The sequence below is a fragment of the Saimiri boliviensis genome, chromosome 1 (genome assembly GCF_048565385.1).
Source record: "Saimiri boliviensis isolate mSaiBol1 chromosome 1, mSaiBol1.pri, whole genome shotgun sequence".
In the NCBI taxonomy this organism is placed as follows: domain Eukaryota; kingdom Metazoa; phylum Chordata; class Mammalia; order Primates; family Cebidae; genus Saimiri; species Saimiri boliviensis.
Window position 1 is genome coordinate 216,324,513 of NC_133449.1, and position 20,200 is coordinate 216,344,712.

The window sequence follows — 20,200 nt, forward strand, 5'->3', positions numbered from 1 at the left end:
TCCCACAGTTACACTCGGCGGCCTCCTGATTTTTCCGAGGTGAACCTCCATAACACCAAACATCCTAATTTTGGACAGGATGAAAATTAAGAAGAAAATGAGTGGGAAGGGATCCAAACCTACAAGACCAGTTTCAGCTTCCTGGGTTTGTTCTTCTTTTGTGACATTTGCCCCTGCGACACAGCCCAGTCTGCCGACATTTCCCGATAGAGGGTTTGAGAGTCCTATTAGCCTTTTCCCCTTATTTCCTCATATTTCCTTCACTTAGTGTAGAATATTTATAAACAGGAACACATATGCATCTGTTACATAACAAATGGCTTTTGGGAAATAAGTGAGAGAACACGAGAAAAGAAATTTCAAAGACTGCAAAAGAGGGGGGTACAACAAATCTGTGATAAACAAGAGTGCCTCAAAATAGGACACGTTTTGCAGGAGACAGCGTGGAACAGTAGAAAGAGCCCGGAACTGGGGGGCCAGGGACCTGGGTTCCTATTACGTCATTGGCACTAAAGTTCTGATTCTCGAGGAGTCCATCAGTTACGATCTCAGTTTGGATCGGTTTTCCTCTCTTGGTGGAAAGAGGACAGTGCTGGCTGGGCTCCAGACCCCCTACCGGTTTTTATTTTCTTTTAAGCACAGGGATTTCCTGTAAGATTTTAAATGAAGAAAGTCATCTGCTGCTGTATAAAGAAAAGAAGAAGAAGAAGAAAGGTACTTACTGCCAGATCTAAAACTATATTATTATGTGAATAATGTATTCAGATGATATAACTTAATTCATATTTTTTCTAAACAAAATCATGTAGATTACAGATGACTCTTGTGTTTGTTTTAAAACAAGTGATGAATATTATGAAATGCTCTATCACCTGACTTTTTTGTGTGAACATAGGGAATATACATACCTGTATCAATGAACCTTCATTTTTAAACGCTACTCTTTTCCATCTGAAATTTTCCAGTGTTCTTATCATATAAGCTGCAGATTTCTAAATACTAGTTTGCGTTTTTTAAAAAAACCTAACAGATCAATAAATTATAGATTGTATTTTTTACATGCTGTCTGATATTCCAGTTTCCACATCTGTGTATCATGGCTTCATCATACCGAATTCATCATCCTGGCCATTGGCTATATAGAAGCAGGCCTCTTCCTCCCTACCCCACCTCCATTGTATCTAACCATTACTTCCCATCCTCAGTTTGTGGACTGTATTTCTCCCCTCAGTATGAATGATCATGTAATTTCTCCCAGGAAACTAAATCTGGTTTATGTGCCCAATTCTCTGACAGTCAAGGTCATTTAAAATTCTGTTATTATTATTTTTAAATATATTCACCGTGTCACTTAATCTAGCATCCTTGGTAAATTAATATGTACGTCATATCCATTATTACTAAAATCATTGAAGATTGTCACTTGAGAAAACTTGCAAAAAGAAAAAGCAGCAACCTAGGAATAAATTGTTCAGGATTGTTGGAGAAACAGTGTATTTGTTGTAGAAATTCACCCCAAGCAGATACTGTAAGAAGTTGGAAGAAAAGCAGTGAGTTAAAATTAAGGAAAGGAAATAATAGGGCTCTATAAGAGTCAGGAGTATAAGAATGAGAACAACAAAAAAAGAGGAAAAATAAAGATATAAACCAACTGTGTATTTTGGCGCCATCAAGATACAGAACCTGTATTGAATATGCAAATTTAGAACGTATTTGTTTAATTTAAAGCATGTTGTTTCATTTAAATACACAGCAAAGAGGCTGCTTAGTGCTGGACGTCAATTAATATTCTTCCGAAGGACTGGCAGGAAGCCACGGTGGACGTCTAGTCAGAGACAGTGTGTCACACTACTGTTGACTGTAAAATTAATTACCATTTCTAAACAAGAACTCTGTGATGCATATTCTTCCAGGCAAACTACACTGCCCTCCTAGCATTAAAGGTTATGAATAATTATTTTTTTCATAAACACTCTTTAGAGGAATCACAAGCAAAAACATTAACGGTCCCAAAAATAATGATAAAAAGAACACCCATCTACGGTGGGACAAGTCGACATTGTGAAGACAGGATTGAATATTAAGAAGTGTCACCTACCTAAAGTAAGTGTTAGACATTCGCATGATGGCATCAGCTGCTGATCTAATGCATCTGGAGCTGCCCTGTCACTAAGGCATTGCTAACCAAGGCAGAGACACAGACAAAGCTGCTTCATCATTAATGTCAGTAAAAGGATCTGGAGGAAAAATAGAGAGTCTCTGGAGACCTTGTCTGGACTTCTTGGAGCCTGGACAACAGTCCTTTCCAACAACAGTCTTTTCCAACCCAATAGCAGCTGCAACAAAGGAAAAAAGGAGGGCATTGACTTGAGTTGTCATTAAGTTCAAAGAGGGGAGAATAGTAGCTCGTGATGAACCTTTATAGTCAGACTTATTAATAGGAAGTTCTTTTTTATAGCTTTTTGAAAATATCACATTTATGAAGAGTGCTAAATTACCCACGGTTATTGTTTGGCATGTGTTGACTGGTCAGTTTTAAGCTAATAAAATTGAAATCTTTTCTATCTCTGTGAAGAGGCTAGAAGAGTACAAAATTCCTTTCTCAGGGTTGTAGCATAGAGATTTAAAATAGCACTATCAATCTAGGAAAATACAGTTCTGGCTCTTAGTTGGGTACAGATTGGTTCAAGGATCATATTCAATGAGAAGTTATTAATGTTTCAGAGGCAACTAAAAGGACACATAAAATGATGTTCTGCAGGGGTCTGTCTAGGGTGGTAATATTTAACATTTTGTCAGTGACTTGGATGATAAAATATGGAACATGCTCATAAAGCTTCACAGAGGACTCTAAGTTGGGAGAGGTAGCAAGAACCTTGGAAGACTGACTTATAATTCAAGATGACCTTGAGAAGTCGGCAGAGGAGTCATTCCCACTCAGGTTTACATCCACTGGGTAGCTTAACAAGTGGAGCAATCGGCAAAATAATAAAAAGAGGGGCATGGGGAGGCAAATACGAAATGCACTAAATACCAGTAACCCGGTAAATACGAATTATACCAGAAAGAAGCATGCATGAAGCTGGAGGGTACAAATCAGATAATATACAGGATTATGGCACAGTTTCATGCTCTGCGATTTAAATTAAGAACGATGTAACAGATTGGGGACCAGCCAATAAAGGCAAAAATGAAAGAGCAAAAAGTGGAAAAGTGGAATGTCTTATGGCTCGTGGGTAGGGGGAAGTGAGGCCAAAGCCATTTAGGTGGTGAAAGAGGAGATGGAATGAATGTGTATCAGCCCTTGGGGTGGGGGTAAAATTGTTACTGATGTTAAACCGGGCTTGCTTTGGATTCTTCCAAGCAGTTCGGCTGCTATTATTCTTCTCTGTACCACAATCCTGGGGCTGGTCCAGAGGCCTGAAAATTCCTCCCTGCCTAGCACTCCCAGACTCTTTGGAGTGAGCGAAGGCGCATTCTGTCTTGAGCTAGTCATGGGTAAAGGGCTCCAAGGCCTTCCATACCTAGTGTCAGATTGGAGCCTGGGAATGAGGCATTGCTCAACTGATTCTTGGTGGAAGGGCTTTTGGCCTCATGGAAGGTGTAAGTCTCACTGTCATTTAAGGAACATGATATTAGCTTTTCAACTATCTTTAATAAAGCTAACTATAATAAAAAGAATCTATTTACAATGCATTGCCAATAATATTTGCTTCATCAAAAAGACCCAGATTTATTGTCTTTTTCAGGTATAATTCATGACTCTTCCCACCCCACTGCTTTTATTTATTTATTTTATCATTCTTCTCGTTTCCTTTTGTTCAAAACCTATGCGTATAATTCATGTCACTTACAGTTTGAAAGTGCCTTAGCTCTTGGGTTTCTTTTAAATTATTTATATTCTCCCCTCTCATCCTTTTTCAATCTCTTTTCCTTCCATGCTACCGTCATCTATTTGTTTATTTGTTTTTATTCTTTCTGCTTCAAAGAGAGAAGGGTGACTGATGTCCTTAAAATTCCAAATAGTAACCTCCTGAGACAGAGGTCCAGCTTCTTATCTTCTTCAAAAAACTTTGCTGAGTTCCTCAAAATTATCTCCTTGTGATCAGTGTTCTAAGTTTCTGGCTACTTGCTTATCTTGCCCCAATTCACCATTATAGAAGACGTATTATGTAGTAGATAAGATCAGTTGATTTATCCGGCACAAAATCTGGAACCCTTTCAACTGTGACTATAGCTGAGTGAATGTTAATTTACTTTAATTAAACTATTTTAATATTTTTATTCTATATGGGTTTGTATCACATAGCGTCTCTATGCTATACGGGTTTAACAGAGGAACAATTTTCAGTCATTGCTAAGAATATGTAATAGCTGCAATAGACGTGAACATCAGTGTTGGGGTTACTAACAGTGAACAACACCAGAAAATAATCTGGTTTCTTCAAAGGATTGTCCTCAACAGAGTTTTATGCTTAAATATGAACAATATCTTGTGTTATCTATTTAGTTAGTCCAGAGTGGAGAAAGGCAAAATTTTTTAGGAATGTTCTGTTATTTCTGTGGACCTCTCCCCTTTCCTCTGGTTTAGTTTTTCTTTCCCTCATTCAATAAGCCACTATCCTCTGTTGACCCACATTTTCAACCAGGAAGACAGGCATCTAAAAATTATTTTTATTAAGAAGTTCAGTTGGGACTTTATTACTGTCTGGCATACTGTGCACCTTAAAGGAAGTACCTAACAGAAAGTTTTCTTAAAACAAGGAAACTTTTTTTTTGAGATGGAGTTTCGCCCTTGTTACCCATGCTGGAGTGCAATGGTGCGATCTCGGCTCACCGCAACCTCCGCCTCCTGGGCTCAGGCAATTCTCCTGCCTCAGCCTCCTGAGTAGCTGGGATTACAGGCACATACCACCATGCCCAGCTAATTTTTTTTTGCACTTTTAGTAGAGACGAGGTTTCACCATGTTGACTAGGATGGTCTCGATCTCTCGACCTCGTGATCCACCCACCTCGGCCTCCCAAAGTGCTGGGATTACAGGCTTGAGCCACCGTGCCCGGCAAAACAAGGAAACTCTTAAAGAATGTGAGATAATGGGTTAAGTCCTTGTGCCTAGGAACCACTGCTCAAATAATATTGTCATTTTGCCCCTTTGAGAAGGCAGAACCAGCCTCGTAGAGACTTGCTTGGGCTTCCTCTGGTTTGGCGAACTCCTAGGCTGCGTGAGAGCCACTTAGCTATAGAATCATTATATTGCTTCTGGTTTCCACTGAAGCTTTGGAACTCCCTGGGGGTGTTTTACACCTATTAATGAAAAGATAGGATAAGATTGAATAATGGTGTCTGTTTCCATAAAAAGGAAATAAGACTCAACGGACTTTGCTCCCAAAGTGCTTTCATAAATAACAAGAAATTAATGCCCGCCACTAATTTTCTAGTCTTTTTTTTTAAGACTAGAATTATATTTTCCAGTTAATAGTGACCTATTTTTGAGCCAGATTCTCATCTTGTTCCAAACCTTGAGGGAGAGAATTACCACACAATGGGATCCCTATTTTTAGCAAACAGAGAAACCTGTCCATTGTAATCATGAGCTTGCTACATTGCATACATTTTATGTTTTATTTCTCTCCACTACTTACACTTCCTCCTCAGCTGTGGCTGATGAGGTACCACATAGATGATGGCAATTTTTTTCCTGGTTGTGTCAATACTTCTACTTTACGTCTGGATTTCTGCTGGAAGGTTCATCTGCAACCAGTGCTTTTACTAAAGTACACCCATTGGTCATAATGAATTTAGGATGTACATTGAGGCTGATAATGAATTTGAAAGAATTATAGAAAAAGCACCATAAACGTAACATTGACCAAACGTCTAGATCTACAATGCCATTTTTATTTACAAAAATTAGCCTATTATCCTTGATTAAATAAGCAGAGAGTCTGTTTTATTTCATTTAACTTACACCTCTGAAAGCAAACTGATTTGTACTGTTCTAGCTTATGAATGATGAGGTTGTTCTTTTAGGAGTAAGTGTAGGTGAAAAATATATAGGTATATTATTTTCATAACATGAGTAGATAAAATACCTACTTCCTAGGGTGCATATTAGATCATAATGTAAATGCACAGATGATGGTAAATTGAGATGATAGCATTTTCTAGTAATGTGATCAAGTCAGAACCCCGAAATGTAAAAGGCCATGGGACTCAAAATAACAATGGCTATGAAGTAAAAGTGTTATGTATTAGTTATGTATCACTGTGTAATAATACTAGAACTTGACAATTAACATATTTATTATCTCACAGTTTCTGGGGATTTTAGGAGTCTGGGAACAGTTTAGCTGGGTTCTCTGCTTCAGTGTCTCACAAAGCTGCAATCAAGGTGTTGGCTGGGGCTGCAGTTTCATCTGAGACTCGCCCAGGGAAGGATCTGCTTTCAAGCTCACATGAATGTTGGCAGCATTCAGCTCTTTGCAGGCTGCCAAACTGAGGGTCTCAGTTTCTTGTTGCTTGTTGGCGGAGGGCCACTCTGTGACCTCTCTCCATATGGCAACTCCCAACATGGCAACTTGCTTTGTCAAAGCCAAAAAGGGAGAGAAAGTCTTCTCTCAAAATAGACATTACAATCTATGTAATATAATTGTGCACACACACATGCACACACACACACACACACAATCATGTACATCCCAATAAAAAACAAAACCAGATAGGATGCACTTAGCAGCAAGGTAAATGAGAAAACATATGTAAATTACTGCACATATAAAGTGCTCAATAATTGTACTTAATGAAATAAAATCTTATTACAGATGCATTTTTAATTATCACTTGGTGTGTGTATGGCTTTACAGAACAAATGGATGAAGAATGGATTAAGTCATTAAACTACAGATTTTCCTGACCCTAAGAACTTCCCTAGGTGCTTGTTAAACTACACATTTTTGTAGTTTAAATTGAATATAATCATCCAGTGGATCTGATCAGAGTTGATGATTCTTATGATCAAACAACTTCATGAAAAACTTATTTGTGTTAGAAATTGCTAAACAAAGTAAACAGGTGAAATACTTAGAGTATAAATAAACACACTGCCCATGATATTATGTGCAATGGATAGAGGATAGAATCAGAAGTCCAAAATGGATCTGTGTGGCAGAATGTGAGATGAATGGTGTATAACTGCTACTTATTGGTTGATAGGAAGAAGAAGGGGAGAATGGCAGGGATTGGTGGTCTCCTAAATAAGGAGTAGAATTATTAAGTTTTAAGAAAAATAACTTAAGGGCAAAAGATTTAACAGAAGAAAGGGAAGTAAAAGTGAGGGATTTATACATCAAAAATCAATTTTGATACCTTTATATTCTTAACAGAGGAAATGAAACATTGAGATTATTTGAGATTAGACATGAGGAAAGACAGTCTGAGAACATTGGCACATATGACAAGAAGGGCAAATCTAGGGGTAGAAATGAACTAGTGAGTCCCAAATGGAGGCCTCCAGTTTTGAATGTCAAGAGTATTCTATCTAAAGAGGAAATTGAGGGTGCACTGAATTTAGATGGGCATAAAGAATATGACTCAATTCTGGCAAAGATGTGAGACTTTAATCCACTTAAAATGTCAAGAAATTTTTTTTATTACAATAGCTTTATAATATATTTTGAAATAGGGGAGGGTGATGCCTCCAATTTTGTTCTTTTTGCTCAAGATATCTTTGGACAGTCAAGATCATCTCTGGTTTCATACAAATTTTAGGATTGTTTTTCTATTTCTGTGAAAAATGACATCAAAATTTTGGTAGGAATTGTATCCGATTTGTAGATTGCTTTGGGTAGTATGGATGTTTTAACAATGTTAATTTTTCCAAATTGTGAACATGGGCTATCTTTTTATTTATTTGTATCTTCTTCAATTTCCTTTACAGTGTATTGTGGCTTTTAGTTTGCAGTTAGATCTTTCACCTCCTTGATTAACTTTAATCCTAAGTATTCTGTTTTTGATGTTATTGCAGATAGGATTGTTTTCTTATTTTTATTTTTGGATAGTTCATTGTTAGTGCATAGTAATATTATAAATTTTGTATGTTAATTTTTTAACCTGCAACTTTACTGAATTTGTTTTTCAGTTTAATAGTTTTTTGGTGAAATTTTGAGGGTTTTCTATATATAAGATTATGTTGTCAGCAAACAGAGACAAGCATGTTAATGGAGTAGAAACAGACACATCAACCAAAGAAACAGGATAGAAATCCCAGAAATAAAACAAAGTACTTACAGTTAATTGATTTTTGATAAAGTTTCCATGAACACACAATGGGAAAAGGACAGGCTTGTCAATAATGATGCTGAGAAAGCTGGATATCTACTTGCAAAAGAATAAAATTGGACCTGTATCCCATAAGACATACAAAAATAAACTCAAAATGGATGAAAGACTTAAACATAGACCTGAAACTATAATAAAACGACTTGAAGAAAACATAGGGAAGGCTGGGCATGGTGGCTCATGTCTATAATCCCAGCACTTTGAGAGGCCAAGGCAGGCACATAACTTGAGATCAAGAGTTCAAGAGCAGCCTGGCCAACATGGCAAAACACTATCTCTACCAAAAATACAAAAATCAGCTAGGCGTGCTGCACATGCCTGTACTTCCTGCTACTAAGGAGGCTGAGGCAGGGGAATCACTTGAACCTGGGAGGTGAAGGTTGTACTGAGCTGAGATTGCACCACTGCACCCCAGCCTGGGTGACAGAGTGAGACTCTATCTCCAAAAAAAAAAAGAAAAAGAAAAAGAAAAAAAGAAAACGGAAACATAGGGGAAAGCTCCATGATATTGATCTGAGCAATGGTAGTTAGCACAGAACTCCAAAAGCACAAGCAACAAAAGCAAAAATAGACAAATAGGATTGCATCAAACTAAAAAGCTTCTAGACAACAAAGAAACAACGGGGTGAAGAGATACTCTCTCACAGATTGGGAGAAACTACTTGCAAACTATACATCTGATAAGAAGCTAATATCCAAAATATATAAGGAACTCAATTCAAAGCAAGAAAATAACCCAGTTAAAAAAAAAAAAATGGACAAAGGGTCTGAACAGGCATTCTCAAGAGAAGAGTTATGAATGGCCAACAGAAATATTTTTAAAATGGCCAACATATCTATGTATAAGGAAAAAGCAAATTAAAATCACCACAAAGTATCACCTTATACTTGTTAGAATGGCTGCTCTGAAAAAGACAAATGATAACAAGTGTTGGCAAACGTGGAGAAAAGAGAACAGTTGTACACTGTTGGTGGGGATGTTAATTAGTACAGCCACTTTGGGAAACAGCATGGAGTTTCCTGAAAAAACTAAAAATAGAATTAATCTATGATCCAGCAATGATGCTTCTGGTTATATATCCAAAGGAATTAAAATCTGTATGTCAAAGAGTTATCTATATTCCCTTGCTTATTTCATCATTATTCACAATAGCCAAAATATAAAAGCAACCTAAATGCTCATTAATGGATGACTGAATGAAGAAAATGTGGTATATGTATATATATAATGAAATACTATTCAGCCTTACAAAAGGATATTCTGTCGTTTGCATATTATGGATGAAACTGGAAGACATTATGGTAAGTGAAATAAGGCAGGCACAGAAAAACAAATACTGTATGATCTCACACGTGGTTCAGAAAATGTTGATCTCATAGACAAAGACAGTAGGAAGATCATTGCCATAGGCTGCTGGATTTGGGGGTGTGGGAAAAAGAGAGACAGAGAAAGGGAAAATATTGATCAAACCGTACAAAGTTTCAGTTAGACTCCAGGAACAAATTCTAGCCATCTATTGCACTGCTTTCTGACTATGGTTAATAATAATGTCTTGTATATTTCAAAATCACTGAAAGAATAGATTTTTAACATTCTCATCACAAAAAAATAAGTTGGTGATGTGATAGATATGTTAATTAGCTTGATTTAATCTTTCTATAATACATACATCAAAACATCACATTGTACCCCATAAAGATACCCAATTTTTGTCAAAGTAAATCTTTAAAAATGTTGAGAAATAAAGTTAAAGAACCGTCCAGAAAAGTCCAAAAGTCTTTCAGTTCAAGATCAAATTGAATGCTTTATAATACTTTGCTATAATCCTCTTGTCTGGAAAGATATATTTTACCAAATTTGAAAATAAGAAAAATACATCCTCAAGGCTTATTTTAGAGGTCTTTCTTTCTTTTGTATACTGCACATGGCAGGTTAAAAGGGCTGAGCTGTTTTGATTAACTATCCAAATGTTTAATCAATACAGCAATAGCAAGATGCATTCTGGCTGTGAAAGACCTTGGAAAGGTCCCACTTGCCTTATTCTCCACCCCCAAGTGGGACATCAGTGAACTATTACATGGTCCCTGCATATCAATGCAGTAGGGCTTAGACAAATACAATGTTAATGGATAATTGTGGGTCACCTTGTCAAAATATGTTAAATGCCCCTTGAGTACAGTTTTTTTCTCCCTATTAAAAATGACAGTAAACTGCGACCTTGTTGGTATCATACATGCTTTCAGGAAGCAAATATTATTATTCAGCCTGTAACAGGTTTATTGATTTATGGGTCAAAAAATTCATTATGACTAAATTATAAAACACACTTTCTGTGTTGATACAACCCACGGTAATTGTGTGACAAAGTGCTGAACAGTCTTACTTGGGTTAGGCAAAATACCTTTATGAACATTCATTCAGAAAACACACATAGAGGCAGCATCTAGCAGAATGATTCATAAGCAAGGCCTGTGTCCCTGGATGTTTGGGATATCGACATAGCACGGAGTCAGGGAAAGTTCACTCGGTGACCAAGGTCCTTGGATTCAGGCCAAGAATATGCCATCTGTCAGGATGGTGGTACGTGCAGGAAGCCTGAGCCTTGGACTCTTGCCTCCCACTAGATCTATTCACAATGCTGTGAACACCCACATGGATCCTCCACTGTTTCTGGTGCTGCTGAAGGACAGAGGATTGCTTGTCATCTGGTGCCATGAGTCACAAGGAGATGAATTGTGGCACTTGGTACTTCTAGATTCCAAGTGCTGCTTCGGCAGCATGACACACAGAATGGAATGGGTTAGATTGGCAGTCATGTTTGAGGTTTTCTTTTTTCTTTTTCTTAAACATTTCTTAAGAGGCTGGTAAAATGAAGATTCGATGGCCAAGAATGTAGATTATGCAGAGAATGTCAGAATTTATTTGTCATTTTATCATTTGTTACTACTAAGCCTAAGATAATGCTAGGTTGAAACTGAAAATGAGATAAAAATGACATAATTGGCCAAGTTTTTTCCTTCACTACGAAACCCATTTTTTTCCCTTCTGAGAAAGAATGCAAAAATATTTAAAACCATAGGTTGTGTGCTAAGAGATGCATGAATATAGAAAGCATTATGCTACTTTAATGGGTCATGGAAAGAAAATGTGTCATACAAGTATAACACACACATTCAGAATGTGTAATAAAGGGTAGTGTCATCTTTAAAAATGAAAGGAAACAGCATAAATAACTAAAATGGAAACCCTCTTAACATGTCAGTGATTTTATTAGAGGAATAGTTTCACTTTGTATACACATCTTCAATTTACCTCTGGGCAGTCGAGTATAAAGTAACAATTTACACATTATAATGAAATAGAATAAACGTCTCAATTTAAAAATTCACTATGTGGTGGGAATTTACTCTATCAGGGAACCCATGTAAGGTATACCACTCTTCAGTACATGTAATTTGAAGGTATAGATGCGTAAGAGCATGTACATGCAGTTTTTACAGTGTAGGAATTAAATGAAATTCTATTTGAGGGCTTAATTCTATTTCATTGCAATATACCAGTTTTCATGTATTTCTGGTTGCTCCTCTGGCACTTTGAGAAGCAGAAAGAGACACCTGAAAGACTCTTCCTTATGAGCATAAACCATTCAATAGCTGCCAGATGATGCTTCCCTAGGTATCATAGACTAGTAGATGTTTAGAGTTTGAAGAAGACCCAGAAATCACCAAATTGAAATTTCTTAGTTTCTAGATAAGACCAATGAGGTGCACAGATGTTAAGTGGCACAAGGCCACGCTCAAGGTATTGACAGAAACAGGATAGATGAAAACTCAAGATTTTTCCTGATGCTTCCCACTGTACTTTGCTGCCTCCTTCAAAAATAGATCAGCCTTTCCTTCCACTAAAACATTTCATGTTCTCTGGAAATGGGAGATTATTGCTGTTGCCACACTGCTTCTCTTGCTATATGTTTTGCCTTTGCTGTGTTGGCTAACATTTCCTGAGAAATTGCTATCTACTAGGCATTCTTCTAAGCATTTTATAGGTGCTAAGTTATTTAATCTTCACACAAGGCTATTATTCCTCTATAGATGGAAAACTATTTTCTTCATCTGTCTCTTTCTCCTCCTTTTTTTCTTTTTTGAGGGGATTATCAAGGCTAAGACATTCCAAAAATTGCCCAAGGTCAGCAGCTGATAAGGGGTATCTCTGACATTCTAACCAAGCTGCCTGGCTTCAGAGACTATTCTTTTCATTACTAAGTAGATGGAATTTCTTTTTTTCACTAGTACGTGGAGTTTCTCCTGACGTTGATTCCAGTCCTTCTCAACGCCATCACTCACAAGCAACAAGAAAGTTGTCCTAAATACTCTTGTTTCATCATTACACATTGTGTGCATGTATTAAAATATCACATGTTCCCCAAATATAGAATGTGCAATCCTTCTGTATTAAGAAAATAAAAGGAAGAAGAAAGAAACACCAATAGTTGCAGCTCTCTATCCCCCGGCCTACTTGGTGGCACTCTGTTGCACAATGTTCTCTTTTTTAGAAGATTCCTGGCCTGTGCTACCCTAACTACTGCTGCTGAAAGTTATCTTTTGATGAAAGATGTGTTATATATTAATAATTTGTTTTTTGCCTATACACTGTCCAAAACTCACATACTTTTTGAACAGACCATAATGTAGCTGACAATATTTAAATCTGTCACTACTATGGAGCCAGTATCGAGTATTCCAAACTAATGGTGATAAAGCAGAAGCATCTTTATAATTTATCTAATTTTAATTCTTATAAATAAATATCTGTCATAAGTAGGTGGATATGCTTAAATTTAATAAGTTGTCAGGCTAATTATATCATTTAAAGTTTTATTAAGACCAATATTTAACTTGTCCTATTGGCGATCATTGTACTCTATATAGTTGATTTGGGCTTAAAATGATTAGGTTGAGACATTTAAGAAACAGCTTTTTGGTAACAAAACCACTTACAGCAGTAATATAAGAATAGATTCCAGATAGAAGAAAATAAACTATTTTTTTCAGAGGTGATTAAGTGTCCTTCACATTATTTTTTAATGAATAAGATGAGATAGTATTCTCCCTCACAAAATCGTCAGTCTTTGTGGTTTGTATGCTATTTTATCTATTTCATTTATTTTTTTTCCTGGAATTTCTATAAGGAAGTTCAGTTTTTGTGTGTGTATGATTCTTTTTGCTGTCCACAAATTAATTTGGTCAGGAAATTATATGAAGCCACCAAATTTTAATTTCTCAAGTTACACATTAAATACTTCTGCTACTTTAAGTCATTTGAGGCTTGTACAGAGCTTCTTATTGGCAAAGTGCTTGACAATTATATCATCAAAATAAAATATTTCTCACTAATTTCATTACTTTTAAATATTGGTCAAATAATAGAAATAATATTTATAATATATTAAAATTTAAATTATTTACAACCATCAAAAACTAGACAGACAAGGCCACATGAGTCAAATTGTATAATATTCAATATTAGTTTATTGGACAAGCAAATATATATATATATATATATATATATATATATATATATATATATACATATACAATTTCTACCTTTTTAATTTCAGGGATGGATCTCACTATGTTGCCAAGGCTGTCTCTAGAACTCCTGGACCCAAGCAATCCTCCCACCTCAGCCTCCCAAATAGCTGAGACTACAAGTGTGTGCCACCACTCTCCCCTTTTTATTGGAAGAGAGTTCTTAGAGGACTGAGCACCTGTTTAATATATTTCTAGTTTTGGTTACAATTTGTTCAGATACATAGATTTACAAACTCACTACTTTTGAAATATTAAAATATATGGCATGCATTTCTACTTCAGCACAGATTTGGACAACTGCCTTAGGTAAGGAAGGAAAAATTACTGAATTTACTGAATTTTAGGCATTGATGAGAATTTCTACTTGAAAAAAAACTCTTAAAACTTTTTCTTCTGTACTGTTCATTATTAATATATTTAATGCACAGACACAGGTCACAATGTGGGCTGATGTAAATTTGTGCTGTGTTGCCTTTATAAATTAGGACAGTTGATTTTACTTATCCTACTGATTTGTTCAGATATGATCTTTATAAAAAATCACAGAAATATTTGTAAAATAATCTTGCAGTTCTTGTTTTTCCTCCTTTTTCTATTTTTTCTCAACAAAAAATTATTTCTGATATTCTACTTTTACTTAAATGAAAACGTTCTGTGGAAGAAGTACAAAGAAGTAATGTTTTCAAATGACAGTCCCTGAATTTTCAAGAAAGCCAGATTCTTCCAGATCCCTAATCTTCCTTTGTCCTATTTCCTTTAACTCAGGAAAGTTATTGCCTAGTTTTTTATGATTGGAAGAATGGAGTAACAAGAATCTAAGTTGTCGGAAATAGAGATTGTCAAGAATACAGGCTCTCAGGTTTTGGTATCTGTGCTCTATCAGCCAATCTTTGCCTTTTTCTAGAAAAGATGCAGTGGTTAAGTCACTAATCTTATCATTCTTATTATGTACTATAGAAAATTAAATGATCCACCTCTTTATGATATACTGAACTTTCATGATAAGTAACCCAGGTGGAGTCACGAAGGCTTAGCCAACCAGAGGTTAACGTTAGAAAATGACTTTTGCTTTCTGTATGCTTAGAATTAGCAAGAGCTCTGTAAGGGGATTATGGGAGGGGCCAATGGGAGAGGGGAAGAACCTTAATCACAGAATTTGTTTGATCCCCATCAAAGTTCCTGGTGCCATGGAAAAGTGTTTTTCTTTTCTGGACCCTTTACTTCATCTGCAAAATGGTGAGAGAGTTAAACTCCCTGGCTTGCTTTTATCTTACAGACATTCAGTGAGGTATACAACCTGCAGTATTTCTTAAAAGTTATGTAGGTTTTGCTGACCTGAATTCTTTCATGTTCTTCCTCGTCCTACATGTGTAACTATTCCATGTTATCGGTCCCCACAATGAAAGACAACGGTGAGTTACTTGGTGAGGTTTTCATTGTTTTCATCAGGAAAGTAATTCGGGCTGGAGCTGTGGAGAATAAATGTTGTGTTTTTAACATGGGAAAAAAAAAAAAGATCATGGGATATGGTTTCCTGTGCAACGACCATTTTTCCAGCAATATATCATACCTCTTTTCTCCTGTGTGCACAAAAGGACCTTCCTTCATTATATGTTAGAAGGTGCATAACTCCAAAAGAGATGGAGTTAGATGAAAAAGAGCTATTCTGAACTCTACTGATTAAAATAAATGTGCTCATAAAAAAGGCAGGAGAGTAAATTACTACATCCCCAGAACAGCAGTAACTTATATACCAACAAGTTATTTTCGAGTTGCCAGAGGAAATAATCTGCTATCAACAAGGGGTAATTGCCTGAGCAAACTCATCTTTACATCTCACACACGCTGTCACCTTGTATAAAAAAGGAGAAATGCGCTACATATCAATTCAGAAAAGATTTTCTGAAATATTTTTCTGAAGATTTCTTCCTTCTCCTAGGCAACTAAAAAGAGAGAACATGAATACAGTTCAGAACACATCTAATCTTGCTCCTGCCTTATCACTGGGTAGCATTGGAACACACCACACATTGGATTCCACACCTCAGAGGCCTAGGGGCAAGACAAGAAAGGATCTATTTAGATGGGTATAGAAATTTCAATCAGATTTACCTACGACTGCCACAGGTGAGACAGGCTAGCTACAAAACCCTTCAGGATACATGTTGCTATCATTAGCAAGAAATATCAATATGATGTATATATTCAGTTTTACAGAGAATAACAAAGGCAGAAAAACAGAGGCAGGAAAAAGGAGGGAAAGGGTGCTAAGCAGGACAGAGAGAAAGGAGCTCTCCTTTTCAGAGTAGCATTTTGGTTTTGCATGAGGAAAGAGTAAGATTTTTGTTTTAAAAATCAGATGTAACTTATTTTAAAAACACAATTAGTGTACTTTAGTTCTGCTCTCAGTACATTTTATTGAACTCAGGAAGTATAATTTTAATATCTGAGATATGGTATGTGTGTTAAAATTGCGAAGGACTGGGTGAGTCATTAGAGTGATGGGATGAATCTGTCTGAGTTGGAGAGAAACCAGGAACTCTGAAGACAATAGGCCCACAGATTTTAAGATTTTTTTATTTAATTTTAAATTTTTAAATTTTTTATTTGGCAAAGTGCACATTTTGTTGAAAACATGCATTGAGCGTCCTGGGCTAACAGTCTGTTACTAAGGTAATTTTTACTCACTCCAAAAAATTATCTGTATATAAAACTTTAGTATGTACATCTGCCTGCACATACACCAGGACCTACATTTGATTAACTGAAGCCATGTCACATGACATACTACTATAAAGACTTAGGTTGTATTTGTAAAGAAAATATTTATTTTCTCTTTAAATTCTCAGATGTGTATTGGAAAAAACAAAGTATTAACATGTTTAGCATTCTTTAAAATTTTAGTAATATTTTTCAGTATATACAAACCTGTTTTAATTTTTTTTCCTCACAAGGGACACTCCAGTCAATATACACTTTGTGGTAATGTTTTGTGGCATTATTTCCCAGGATAGGTTGTGTGACTAAGTAACTGACATTTAAAGAATCAATGTGGATAGAATTTTTTTTTTTTAATTTTAATTTTTATTTTTTAAAAGCACATGATGTTTCTTTTTGTATGCTAAAAAATATAGCATTTGACATTTTGGTTATCCAGTCATTAAGATCTTTTCTTGTCTCCTTGGATAATGCTATCAGATTCTATTTTCTGGCTTTATAACTGTGTCTTCTCTATTTCAGTCAATTCCCTTCCTTCTCCTGTCCTGCAGATGTCATGTCCCCTCATCTCCCCACATAACCCTAGCTCTACTTTGCTTCCAGCAGTAATTCGGTGCATTCCCGTAGTTCCAATGATGACTTCTACAAGATGACTTCTAGTCTTCATTGCCACCACCAATAACCCTCCAGAGCCACAGCCTCATATTTTCTGGTGCTTGTTGCATTTTATTCTCAGGAGGGTAATTGCCAACATCATAAAGTGAACATTTATGAAACCAAAGCCAGTATTTTATCTCTTAATGGATCCTATGTCCCAGCCAAAGTAGGCTACATGCTACTTTCTCCTATACATTATCTCTTAATTTTGGTGTTTTGTTCAATCTTTACCTATCGTTCCACCACAGTATTACTTATTGAAATACTACTAGTCTTCTACGATTCAACTCAACATTCTCTTTTGAGATTGTTCTCTGCACCTTTCTTATTATGGGACTTTGGAAAAATACTTTAAATTTTCAGCCTTGAACTCTCCACTGATAAAATGGAAATAATAATTTCTATGTTTGGTAAATGAAAATGAGCTACTATGTAAGCATAGGACACTATTGTTGCACTCACTGAGATAATCAGAATATAACACCCTGATAAAGAACGATAGGGGAAAGCAAACTTCTGTGGGCTTCATGCAAACTGCTGTTACACTAGAACTGAGCCTACTCAGGTGAGAAATATTTTCCCATGGGCTCTTGATTATTAGTCTTCTTTCCGAATTATCATTGCTCTCTGTAACTCTACTTTGACACTGAAAACATATAATTTTGTATGACAGAATAGCTCTGACCGAGTGTGGACTTGGGCGCCAGATGACTTGGGTTGGATTTTGGCTATATTACTAATAAGACTGTAGTTTTAGGACAGGTCACTTAACTTCTTTGTGCCTTGGTTTTCTTCCTCAACTATGAGAATTAAAGTTGTGCTGGAGATTAAATGCATTAATATTGGTAAGGCACTTAGTATATAGTCTTCGGTAAGCAGTAGACATTATTATTATAGTTATTTATGAACATGTGACATTTTCTTCACTAGATTGTATGTTCCTTGAGGGAATCCTATCAAGAATGATTTTTACATTGCTGTACCTCCCAAAGAGTCTAGTATAACACCTAGCATGGTGACTTGCACAAATTAGGTGCTTAGTAAACATCTGTTAAACTAAGAATTAAATTGTATACTTCAGATTATTAGCTAAGATTTTTGTACTTCTGCACAATGACTTCAGACAGCCAGAATGTAGTGAGGAAAGCAACCTTTGTAGGCTTTACTCTCACTTCTTAAGTAAAATTGAACCCACGCAATTTAGGATGTTTTCTATCAATTCTCATTCTGACTAGTCAATCACGAATGTCTCTCTAGTCTTTTTTAAAGAACAGTGTGTAAAGGATATAGTTTTTTTAAAGCACATTTAAGTGGAAGGATGTATTGCTTTAAAAAGTTTGTTGTGGTTTTATTTTTTTTTATCCCTAAAGTGAATAGAAAAAAATATGAAGAATTTCTGTTTGAAATACTTAGGATACCAGACCAATGATCCAGTTAGGAAATTTGCAGGTATATGATTTTGGTGTGAAAGCCCCAAAATTCGGACAGTGTATTGTATGTTCTTACATAAAACTTGGGTTTTAATCATGAATTCCTCAAGATTGCAGTTTTGTGGTTTGAATTGCTTTTGTCATTAAATGAGGGATAATTTGAGCAGCATTTAGGCCTAGCAAAAAGAGAAAAAAATGCATTTCATGACCAAAAAATTTCGGGAAGTAAAGACGATCTGATATCTCCGGCAGCTGAGCTCTTGCCCTCATTCTGGATTGGGGCCCTTTGCTTTCATGTACTTAATTTTTTTCTTTCATGTTTCTCTAGATATCTAAACCTCTAAAGAATTTTTATACAAATTATATTCTTCCTTCCTCCTCATTCCCAAGAAAAAGATCCTTGGGAGCATCCTTAAGAGTTAAGCCAATCACGATTCCAGTCCTCATTAAAGGACACAAAGTAAACAAAATGTCAGAGACGGAAGTAAAAACAGAGGCGTCTCTGAAGGTCTGGGGCTGCTGCCATATTTAACATGCTATAAATGTTCTGAAAGTAAACAATGAAATCACCAGGTTTAGAGATGATATTAAACTCCCAGGGTTCTAACAGACCCAACTGATGAGAACAAGCTACATTGTACGTACGTGACTGAGTGGCAAATGTGATTGACTGAAGGCAAGAGTGAGGAAAAAAAGAACCCCAAATATCTTCATATGTGTAGCTGAGCCCCTAAGTCCATTTTTGGAAAATGAAAGCTCTGTGAACTATTATTATTTCCTGAATGCTTCCACTTAACATTGACATAATTCCATCTCGTAAATCAACAGAATATCAACTGGCCTACGCAAATAAAATTAGAAACAGAATAGAAAATAGTATTTTGGCCTTTTATTAAAAAAAATGTTGCAGCTGGCCAAAGTGGCTCATATCTGTACTCTCAGCACTTTGGGAGACTGAGGTGGAGGTTCGCTTGAGCTCAGGAGTTCAAGACCAGCCTGGACAGCATGGTGAAATCCTATCTCTTCAAAAAATAAAAAAATTAACTGGGTGTGATAGCACGTGCCTATGGTCCCAGCTACTCAGGAGGCTGAGGTGGAAGGATCACCTGAGCTTGGCTAGGTGCAGAGAGCTGAAGTGAGATGTGATTGCACCACTGCATTGCAGCCTGGGTGACAGAGAAAAACCAGGTCTCTCTCACTCTTTACACACACACACAAATTTTTTTTTTTTTTTTTTTTTTTTTTTTTTTTTTTTTTTTTTTTTTTTTTTTTTTTTTTGAGACGGAGTTTCTTTCTCATTACCCAGGCTGGAGTGCAATGGTGCTCTTGGCATTGAGGTTGCACTCGGCTCATTGCAAGCTCAGCCTCCTGAGTTCAAGCAATTCTCCCACCTCAGCCTCCTGAGTAGCTGGTATTACAGGTGTGTGCCATCATGCCCAGCTAATTTTTGTATTTTTAGTAGAGA

The 20,200-nt window shown here is 36.2% G+C and overlaps 1 long non-coding RNA gene across 1 annotated transcript in view; it reads left to right on the forward strand.

The window, feature by feature from the left end:
• Nucleotides 1-519: 519 nt before the first annotated feature.
• Nucleotides 520-20,200, forward strand: part of LOC141580817 (uncharacterized) — a 103,327-nt gene continuing 83,646 nt past the window's right edge. Inside the window, exon 1 of the long non-coding RNA XR_012513162.1 lies at nucleotides 520-714. This is a non-coding gene — a long non-coding RNA (uncharacterized LOC141580817). The remainder of the gene's footprint in view (nucleotides 715-20,200) is intronic.